The sequence below is a fragment of the Octodon degus genome, unplaced genomic scaffold (assembly GCF_000260255.1).
Source record: "Octodon degus isolate 3935 unplaced genomic scaffold, OctDeg1.0 scaffold00129, whole genome shotgun sequence".
Taxonomy (NCBI): domain Eukaryota; kingdom Metazoa; phylum Chordata; class Mammalia; order Rodentia; family Octodontidae; genus Octodon; species Octodon degus.
In genome coordinates this window covers 706,549-715,874 of record NW_004524705.1, presented here as the reverse complement: position 1 = coordinate 715,874, position 9,326 = coordinate 706,549, and the positions used below count along the sequence as shown (strand labels likewise).

The 9,326-nt window shown below is 44.6% G+C and overlaps 1 pseudogene; it reads left to right on the top strand.

Annotated features, from left to right (window-relative positions):
- Positions 1 to 1,873: 1,873 nt before the first annotated feature.
- LOC101576151 lies at positions 1,874 to 9,317 on the top strand (annotated as a pseudogene).
- The last annotated feature ends 9 nt before the right edge of the window (positions 9,318 to 9,326 follow it).

The following is a 9,326-nucleotide window of genomic DNA, read 5'->3' as shown; positions in this document are numbered from 1 at the left end:
GGCAGGCACCTGCTGCCTGTGCCCAAGCAGCGCCCCCTGCAGCGGCAGGCAGGGCCGGAGCCCCCTAGAAGGAAGCACAGCCTCGCGCGGCCTCGGAGGAGACGCGAGTCAACAGCCTGCGTGCCACCCCGGGGAAGCGAGGCGCAGGCATTCGGGTAAGCCGCGCAACGCGACGCCGGGAGACAGCACACGCTGGCGCGGGAAACGGTAAGAGCAGGCACTTTCCAGGCGGCAGTTTGCAGGTAGCAAAGGTTTCAGGTCTGGAAGAGGATCATGCTGTAAGCGGGGCTCAGATCCGCGTGTGCGGAGCCCGAGAGCGCGGAGGACGCGCGGTGGCGCCGGCCGGGCGGCCGCAGCGAGGAGGCTTCCTGGTGCTCGCGCGGTGCCAGGCTCCGGCAGGCCGAGGGAAGCGGATGGAAACAGAAGCAGATGCAAGCCTTGTCAACGAGGTCGGAGTTGTTAGTTCTGCTCTGCCGGGGAGGTAGAAAGGAACTGCACAGCCTCTCCTAGGCTAGTTCTATATTGTTAGAAATGTTGCCTAATTTCTTCTCATTTGCTTATATTAAAATGCAAGAAGGGCGATATTAAATTGAAAAATTTTAAATACAATAAATCCAAACTTGATCATTTTGGTCATCGTTCATGTACTTGAGCGCAAGATGAGTTTAAAGCTATTAAAAATGACTTTTGAGAGTAGAACAAAGCCAGGCTATTGCCAAGAGACCTGATCCCCACAAGCCTGCGGAGAGAAATGCTTTGGATCCCACCGGGAAGAACTTCATTAAGGTGGCTGGCTCACAAGTAAGTAAAGTCCCAAGGGTTGGTCTTCGGACCATCCTTTCCAATTAAATGTAATAAGTAGTTCCAAGCCAGAAGCCTCCGGGAAAGAGCGAGGCAGGTGTAGGGGGGGAGGAGGAGTGGGATGTGGGGATCTCAGCAGCACAGCCCAGCCTTTGGGGCGAGAGACCCCGACCCAGCGGAAGGCAGTTGATCCAGAGGAGGTCCCCGGGCTGGCCCCAGAGCTTTGATCGCATGCGCAGGCCCTGCTACACCCTGCCCCGTGCTGCCTCTCTGCTGCCCGCTTCACCCCCGCTGGCGATCTTGGGGGGTGGCCCGCAATGCAAACAGCGCCCAGACCTCAGAGGAACAGCCTGGATCCAGCGTGTCCCACACCTGTAGGGTGTCGCACACCTGTAGGGTGTCGCACACCTGTAGGTGTCAGCTGTGATCTGTGTTTGAAAAAAACCTTTTGCTACCCCAGATAGCTGTTTAATTTGCTGTGATTGTGATCTTTGTGTACTTTGTGGAATAAAAACAAGACATTGTGGTGTGATGACAACGTATCGCGAATGTTTGCATGAAAAGAATTACTGTAATCAAAAACACATTCTGATTAATCTTCAAAATCCTCCCCTCGCTTCAAACACACGCAGCCCATCTTTCTTGCTACTTGCTGAAGCAGTTCTGGATGTCCTCTTTTGTAAGTTTTTTTTTTTTTATAAGCCATGACATAAAATACAGTGAATGCTGGTACCAAGTGCCATTGATAGATGAAAATTCCAGAAAAATAACCCCCAGAATCGTGAAAGTGATTGAGGAGGTCAGAGGAGAGACAAATAAGCAGCTGAATGAAGAAATCACTGAAATAATCAGTGAACTTAAGATGTGAACAAGCAGCTCAGTGAACCAATCACTAAGATAATCAACAAGTTTATTTATTTTTTATTTATTTATTTTTGACTGAATCAGAGATTGAACTCAGGCCCTTGTGCTTGCCAGGCAAGCACTTATTCTACTGAGCTAACTCCCCAGCTCTGGACAAGTTTAAAGAAGACAGAGACAAGTGACTGAAAGAAGGACGACAAGGCAGGATATGAAAGATGACTTAAGTGAAGAATTTGGGGCTATAAAGGAGAAGCGAGTGGAGATCCTGGACACGGAGGACTCAGCTGAGAGCTACATGAGTAGGCAGGGCCCATCAGAAGGCAAGGAGTGCCGTGGGTCTGCGTCACTTAGTAACACCGGGAGAATGTCAGCCACAACTGGCTGCAGAGCTCCCAGAGGGTCCCGGGACAAGCTTCACAGCCATTGTCCTCGAGGAAAAGGTGGACGCAGAGTCTCATGGTGTAAACATTTCATTCACCAACAGTATGGCGAAGTGTTTTTACAAATCTCGGGATAGATGGATGGTTACGTAAGTGATGCACTTAGAGCTGTGTAGACACGGCCCTCAGGAGCACCTCACAGGCACAGCCACAAGGACTGGGGAAAAAGAGAACCCTGAGAGCTGTTAACGAGGGGCCCGAAGTGGCCTGCGGAGCAGGCCCGTGAGAGCCACAGCAGACTCTACAAATACTGCAAAAGCACAATGCACTTGGATTAATGCTTTCAAAACCTAAAAGAATATAACCGCCCCACAAATTACTCTAGCTTATGAAATTATTCTCCAAAATCCATGGAGAAATACTTTCCCCAATAAAGACAAATTAAACAACCTATGACCACCAAGCCGGCGTTGCTGAGCATATCTCAGGGAATTTTGAACAGAGATAAGGCAGCATAGCACAGCCCATAGCCCAAGGAAGAGAATAAATCTCCACAGGAGGAAAAGCAAAAGGAAAACAGAAGTATGGAGGAAAACTGTAATGCTAGGAATTAGTAAATGCACTCCAATAATAATGCTTGATGTAAATGATCTTAACAGACTAGAAAATGAGACCCAAAACAAAACCCAAGGGTATGCCACCTTAAGGAACACATCGCAGCCACAGTGGTGCAGATTGAAAATAAAACAAAGCAAAAGGATTCTGAACAATACTGCACGCAGCTGGAGCCTACGAGCAGGCAGGACTGGAATTCTGATGTCTGAGAATGTCGACCTCAAACAAAGAAAGTCACTGATGGAGGGAATAATTCACTAGGAATAGAGAGCGGTGGTTAATAGATGTGCTGAAGTTCAGGAAACTGGATTTCATGGAACACAATGTACTTGGCAAGAGGACAGCTGGACACCAGCACAATCCTAGCGGGGTCCAGCGTCCCATTCTCACAAGGAGACAAGTCAGTTGGACAAAAGATGAAGAAATATCAGAGTAAGTGGATTTCAGGTATGCGTAGATTATTTCAGCAATAGCAGCAGGCCACGCATCATTCTTAGCCCTGTCAGCTTCCTCCATAATAGTCCATAAGGTGTCTCAAAAAGTGCAAATAATTGAAATAATCTCTTGTATTTTATAGAGTTATAATGGATTGAGAATTAGAAATCAGCAAAGAGCCAACAAAAACTACACAAACACATGGAGACTGAATAATACATTCCTGAAAGATCAATTATTGAGTATATAAAACATAGAAGACCTTAAAAAATTCCTAAAATCAAATGACAATGAAAACAAAGTGCTTCCAAAGAAATACCTTAATGATCAAGGCAAATCTAGTACTAGAGAGGAAATTATGAGTAAGTGACTGGAAATCAATGCATTTGTGACTGAAAAAGTACGTAAGTTCAACGATTAAAAAATTGATTCTTTGAAAAGATAAAGATGATAAATGATCCCTTTGACAAATGCATCCATAGTAAGAGAGAAGCCCCTGCAGTAATATGATTAGAAATGAGAAGGGCAAGCCTAAGAGAATACCATCAGATTTTTCAACACAATCTTTTTTTGTGTGTGTGTTTTTGAGACAGGGTCTTGTTTTACAGTTCAGGCTGATCTTGAGCTCATTTGTAGCCAAGACTGGTCTCAAACTTGCCACAACCCTCCTGCCTCAGCCTCTTGAGTGCTGGGATTACAGGTGTGGGCCACCATGCCCAGCTGTTCAGCACGATCACTGAAGGCCAGGAGAGACTGGAGCAAAGCTTTCAAGCTCTGAAAGAAAACAGCTTCCAGCCCAGATTAATGTATCTTGCTAGGCATCTTTCCAAGGTGAGGCAGGAGTGAGTGTACTTCACCCAGAGCCCCTAAAGTAACCCACAGCCAGCTGACCAGCACCGCAGAAGTGCTCGAGTGAACCTGGAGCCAGAGAGGCTGAGGCAGCCACAGATCCCAGGGAAAAGCTGCAGCTCCCGGGCGAGGAGTGAGGCTGAAGGGAAACTGTGACGGAGTCAGCAGCGGAGGAGGAGCGTAAAGACGGCCTCCAGGAAACACAGTAGTGATTCTCAAGGTGCACAAGCATACCTCCTCAGTGGAAAGATGCAGACTGGAAGACTGGAGCAGAACAACCCCCCGCCCCAAATAAAACTCAGTTATCTGGTGTCATGAGAGCACACGCGCACGCGCGCGCGCACACACACACACACAGGATAAAAATGACTTTTCAAGCAATAGAAGCCTGAAGGCAATGAAGAGTAACTATCCTATTTTGAGGAAAAGTGGGCTTCAGGCCAGGACTGATCAGGAGAGACAAAGAAGGTCACTACGTATTGATAAAAGAAACAACAGGAGGGAATAAACTATAAATACACATGCCAGTGCGCTTGATTTCATAAAACATGTTACTGGACACGAAAGGCCACAGAAACATCAGTGCCACCACAGCGAGGGACTTCATATCTTACCCTCACAGTTAGATGGGTACAACCAGAGAAAAAATCAACAAAACCTTTACCAGAGGTGAACCGTAGCACCGACCATGCAGGCTTAACAGAGTGCTTCGTCCAGTAACAGAACTTACATTTCTCTCAGCAACACAAGGATCTTTCTCTAAAATAATCCTTTTTCCTAAGCCATAAATTATGCTCACATAAAAGAAAAATAAAACAATCCCTTGCATATGATTAGATCACAGTGAAATAACTAGAAATAGTAAGAGAAACCACAGTAACTGTGCAAACGCATGGGGATTCAGTACACTATTGAATATTCGAAGATCCACAGAGTGTAAGAGGATCTTAGAATCAAATCACAGCCGCAGCACAACACACCAAAACGCGTGGTGCACCAGGAGGGCAGCTCGAGCGGGAGCTTGCAGCTCAGTGCCTGCAACAGAATTGGGGTGGTCCCAACAAATAGCCTAGTGATGCCCTTCAAGATCCTGGACAAACAAGAACAGTCCACACCCCATACCTGGAGGAGAAAAGGAATTATAAAAATCAAGACAGAAATTAACGAAATTGACAGCAAAAAAGAATACATAGGATCAATGAACAAAAGAGTTGGTTCTCTGAATGGCTACACAAGATCGATAATCTCTTGGCCAAACTTACCAAGAGCAGGAAAGAAAAGACTCATATCAGTGCGTGTAAGAATGAAAAGGTGACATCACTGAAATCCAGAGGGTATAAAAACTGCTTTGAGGGCTGGCCAGATAGCTCAGCAGACTAAAGTACCTGCTTAGGTAGAGTGCAGTGGTGGGAGTTCAATTCCTGGCGTGCCGTGCTGGCCCTGCCCCTGGGGTGCGCTGAGATGGCAATTGAGACTGGGCGTGGTGGCACGCGCCTGTAATCCCAGCGATTGGGAGGCTGAAAGCAGTAGAATCGCTATGAGTCTGATCTACGTAGTGAGACTCTGTAGACCTTATAGATCTTGTCTGAAATACATAAATAAAAAATGCTTTGAAATTTTACTTTTCAATAAATTAGTGAATGTAGAAGAAATGAACAAATTCACACACATGAGTGACAAAATCCAAACCAAGAACATATACAAATTATGAATAGATCAATAACAGACAATGAACTAGAAGCAATAATATCTCCTTGCCCAACTAAGAGCCAGGATTCAGCTGAATCTCACCGATCGGCAGGGGACAGTTAGCACCAGTACTTCCCAGCCTCCTTCAGGGCATTGAAAGGCAGGAGAACTGCTAATGTCATTCCTTGAAAGTAGCCTTATCCTAATATGAAAACCAAACAAAGACTCCACTACAGCACTACAAGCTATTCTCCTTAATGAGCATAGATGCAAAAATCCTCATAAGACACTTGCAAACAGAAAGCAACTCGTTAAAAATTTCATGCATGGTGTATAACTTTATTTCATCTCCAGAATGCAAGAGTGGCTCACCAACCTAAATCGGTCAGTGTAATGCACCACAAAACAGAGATAAGGATAAAAATGCTATGATCTCAGGAGACATAGAAAAAGCCTTTGAGAAAGTCCAGCATCTGTGTATAATAAAAATCCCGATGTAAAAGGTATAGATGTACATTACTTCACACTGATAAAGGCCGTTCATGACAAAGTCGCTGCCAACATCATGGTAAAAACTGAGAACATTGTCTCTAAAGTCAGGTACAAAACAAGGGTGATCTTTTCACCACTCTTGTCCAATACATTCCTCAAAGCTCTAGCCAGAGCACACAGGTAAGACCAACAAAAGAGATGTGAATAGGAAGGGAAGGGGTCACATTATCCTTATTTGCAGACCATACAGTGTCTCATATGAGACCCAAAAACTACCTGAAGTCTCTTTGAACTAATAATCAAAGTCAGCAAAGTGGCAGGATACAAAATAAAGACACAACACTCAGTCTTGTTCCTGGTATGCCAACAAGTCACTCAGAGAGAAATCAGGAAAAATAATTTCATTTACAGTATCCTCAAAAACAAAAGAACCAGGAATTAGCATAACAAAGGAAGTGAAAGACCTCTATTATGGAAACTATATTGCTCTGAAAAAGATTGGAAGAGATTAGAAAATGGAAAGAGATCCCTTGTTCTTGGACAGGGAAAACTAATATCATCAGAATGGCCATGTTGGGGCTGGGGAGATGGCTCAGTGGAATAAGTGCTTCCCTGGCAAGCGCAAAGGACTGAGTTCAATCCCTGGTTCCACCAAAAAAAAAAAAAAAAAAAAAAAAAAAAAAAATGGCCATATTATTAAAAAATGATACATAGATTAGTGCAATTCCAATAAAAATACCAACTGTATTTTTCACAGAGCTGGAAAAAACCAATCGTGCTATATATGAATGCATGTTATCTTCAGAGTGATTACTTGTTTTTCTAAAGAAAGGTGTGTTTCCAGAACTCTGAGAGCCGAGGAAGGGCGAGGATCTGGTTCTCCCAGTTCTGTCCGTAGACCTTCTCACACATTGTCCTGGCGAGCTCCTCTGTGCAGACCAAGAACCCCACAGGCTGCCTGCCTCCGTGAGGTGAGGGCCTCCAGTTGTCTAGAAGTGGGGGCAGTTGCAGGTACTTGTGGCGTGCACTGGGACCTGGTGGTGCAGCCTTTTTTTTCTATTCTTTGATTAAAAAAATTTTTAATAGATTGCAAATTGAAAATAAATTATTTACAAACATAACTAAATATAACAATAAAAACTATCCAAAATAAAAATGAAGAAAGAATTTACAGATCAGTCATAATAGTTCACTGTGTCAAAACCAAGAAACTTATATTCATATAATTAGAATTCTCAAAGTAGAAAGAAGGCAATAAATATTTAAAGATTTAAAATTTCTGAATTTAGTTCAACTTATAATACCGCCTTTCCAAGAAAAATGAACCTTTTTGCACAAGAAATCTAAATAAAATCATACCAAGATACACAAAAATGAAATGTCAAAAACTTACTATAAAGAAAAAAATCATTAAAGCATATACATAAAAATATTAGCTATGGAAGAACAAAATTAAATAGCATCTTATTCCAAAGAAAAAAAAGGACCAAGTGTGTAAGAAACTAGACTAATGAAAGGACTGAAAGAAAAGATCTGTCCTCTTTGAATTTTATACTTAGCAAACATACCTTTGAAAACTAAAAGTAAGATTTTCTTGTTATACAAACTTGAAATATTTTAATACCTCCAGAAGTAGCATATAGGAAATAACAAAGAGCATAATTCAAAAGATTGCAGCCTTGATTTTAACCAGACTGTAAGCCAGCGTCCTGCTTCAGCGTCTCCTGCAGTGTCCAATATACCCCGACTTCAAGCTGCCAGGCCCGTCCAGAAGGACTTGAGCGGTCTCTGAACTTCGCCACCCCTGGCTTTCTCTCTGCTTTCTCTTTTTTTATAATCAGTGAAATACTGGCTATTCTTTTACTTTCTAGCTTCCAAAACTTTATTTGGGTTTGTTTTTCCTCCATCCTCGTAAACTTGCATATTTATATTCTAAAATAATAGTTCCTTCAATGAGTGCTAATCACATGTACCTTTATTTAGAGCACACATATATTTAAAAATATATACATGCTGCAGGAACCACTGTGTGCGTGTTGGGGGGCGCTAAAGTTCTTTCCTCCCAGGCGATTGGTGAGGTCCCGAGCTCTGGCCGTGTCTGCGAGTCCCAGGGATGTCTTTGGGTTTGGGCTGGGAGGCAGGACAGGGGCACACATGAAAGGCTGAGCACGCAGGTGCCGGGGGACACGAGTTTCGGCTCCTGCCCGTCTGACGCAGCCCCCGGACTCTGTGCCCTTAGTGCACCTGTGGTGCTCCTTTGGCCCCATCTCGGCTCCCGTTCTGTTCTGTCCTGTCCCGAGGGCATCGGATGAAGGTGGCCTGCTTCGCGGCTTACTGAGCAGCACCCGCCTGGTGCCCCAGGAGGTCGAGCTCTTGTCATGCTGCAGCGCATCCCCTGCTGTCTATGAAGCAGCTGCTTGACTTCGGTTCACACAATGCCTGCGAAAGAACTGCTCTTGCGTTTTCTGAGACAATTAGCTGTGAGGCTGGCCAATATCCTGAAGGAAATCGAGATCCTCCCTGATTGATTAGGAAGTGTTTCTTTGGTACAGTTGGTTAGAAGCTGGTATATCCAGAGCCTAGTGGACTTGGTGGAATTCCACGGGAAAAACCCAAGTGACCAAATCGTCTTATCAAACCTTGTAGATACGCTCATCAAAGTTTGAAATAGACACCACGATGTAGTCCCTGTATGGCACAAGGAATCAGAGTACAAAGACTCCTGTGCAGCTGACCCAGTCACCAACCCAAATCTCCAGTACTTTTTGGATCAATTTTACATGAACTGTGCTTCTACTCACATGCTGATGAGCCAGCCCTTTCTTGGATGTAGTGAGGAGAAAACAGGAAACCCGAGCCGTGCCGGAGTGCTGGTCCAGTGCGACGCGGCAGCAGTGGTCCCAGGGCCGTTGGCTGTTCAGAGGTGCTCTGTGGGCAGTGCTGTTTAACTTCTCTGGAAATGAAGCTCACACAAGTGAATGCTGAATCTCCAGGCCAACCCATTAGCACCGTGTGGCTTCCTTCTTATCTTCATCATATGCCCCTGGAATTACCCAAGAATGCAGTGAGGGGCTGGGGATGACACGTCCTTCCCTTACACTAATTGAAGTGATTGTCATCTTGGGAAAAGCAGACCTTACAGATAAGATTTCCGACAGAGCAGCTGGTGTTCCGCTGAGGATTCCTGACTGCCTTTTCATT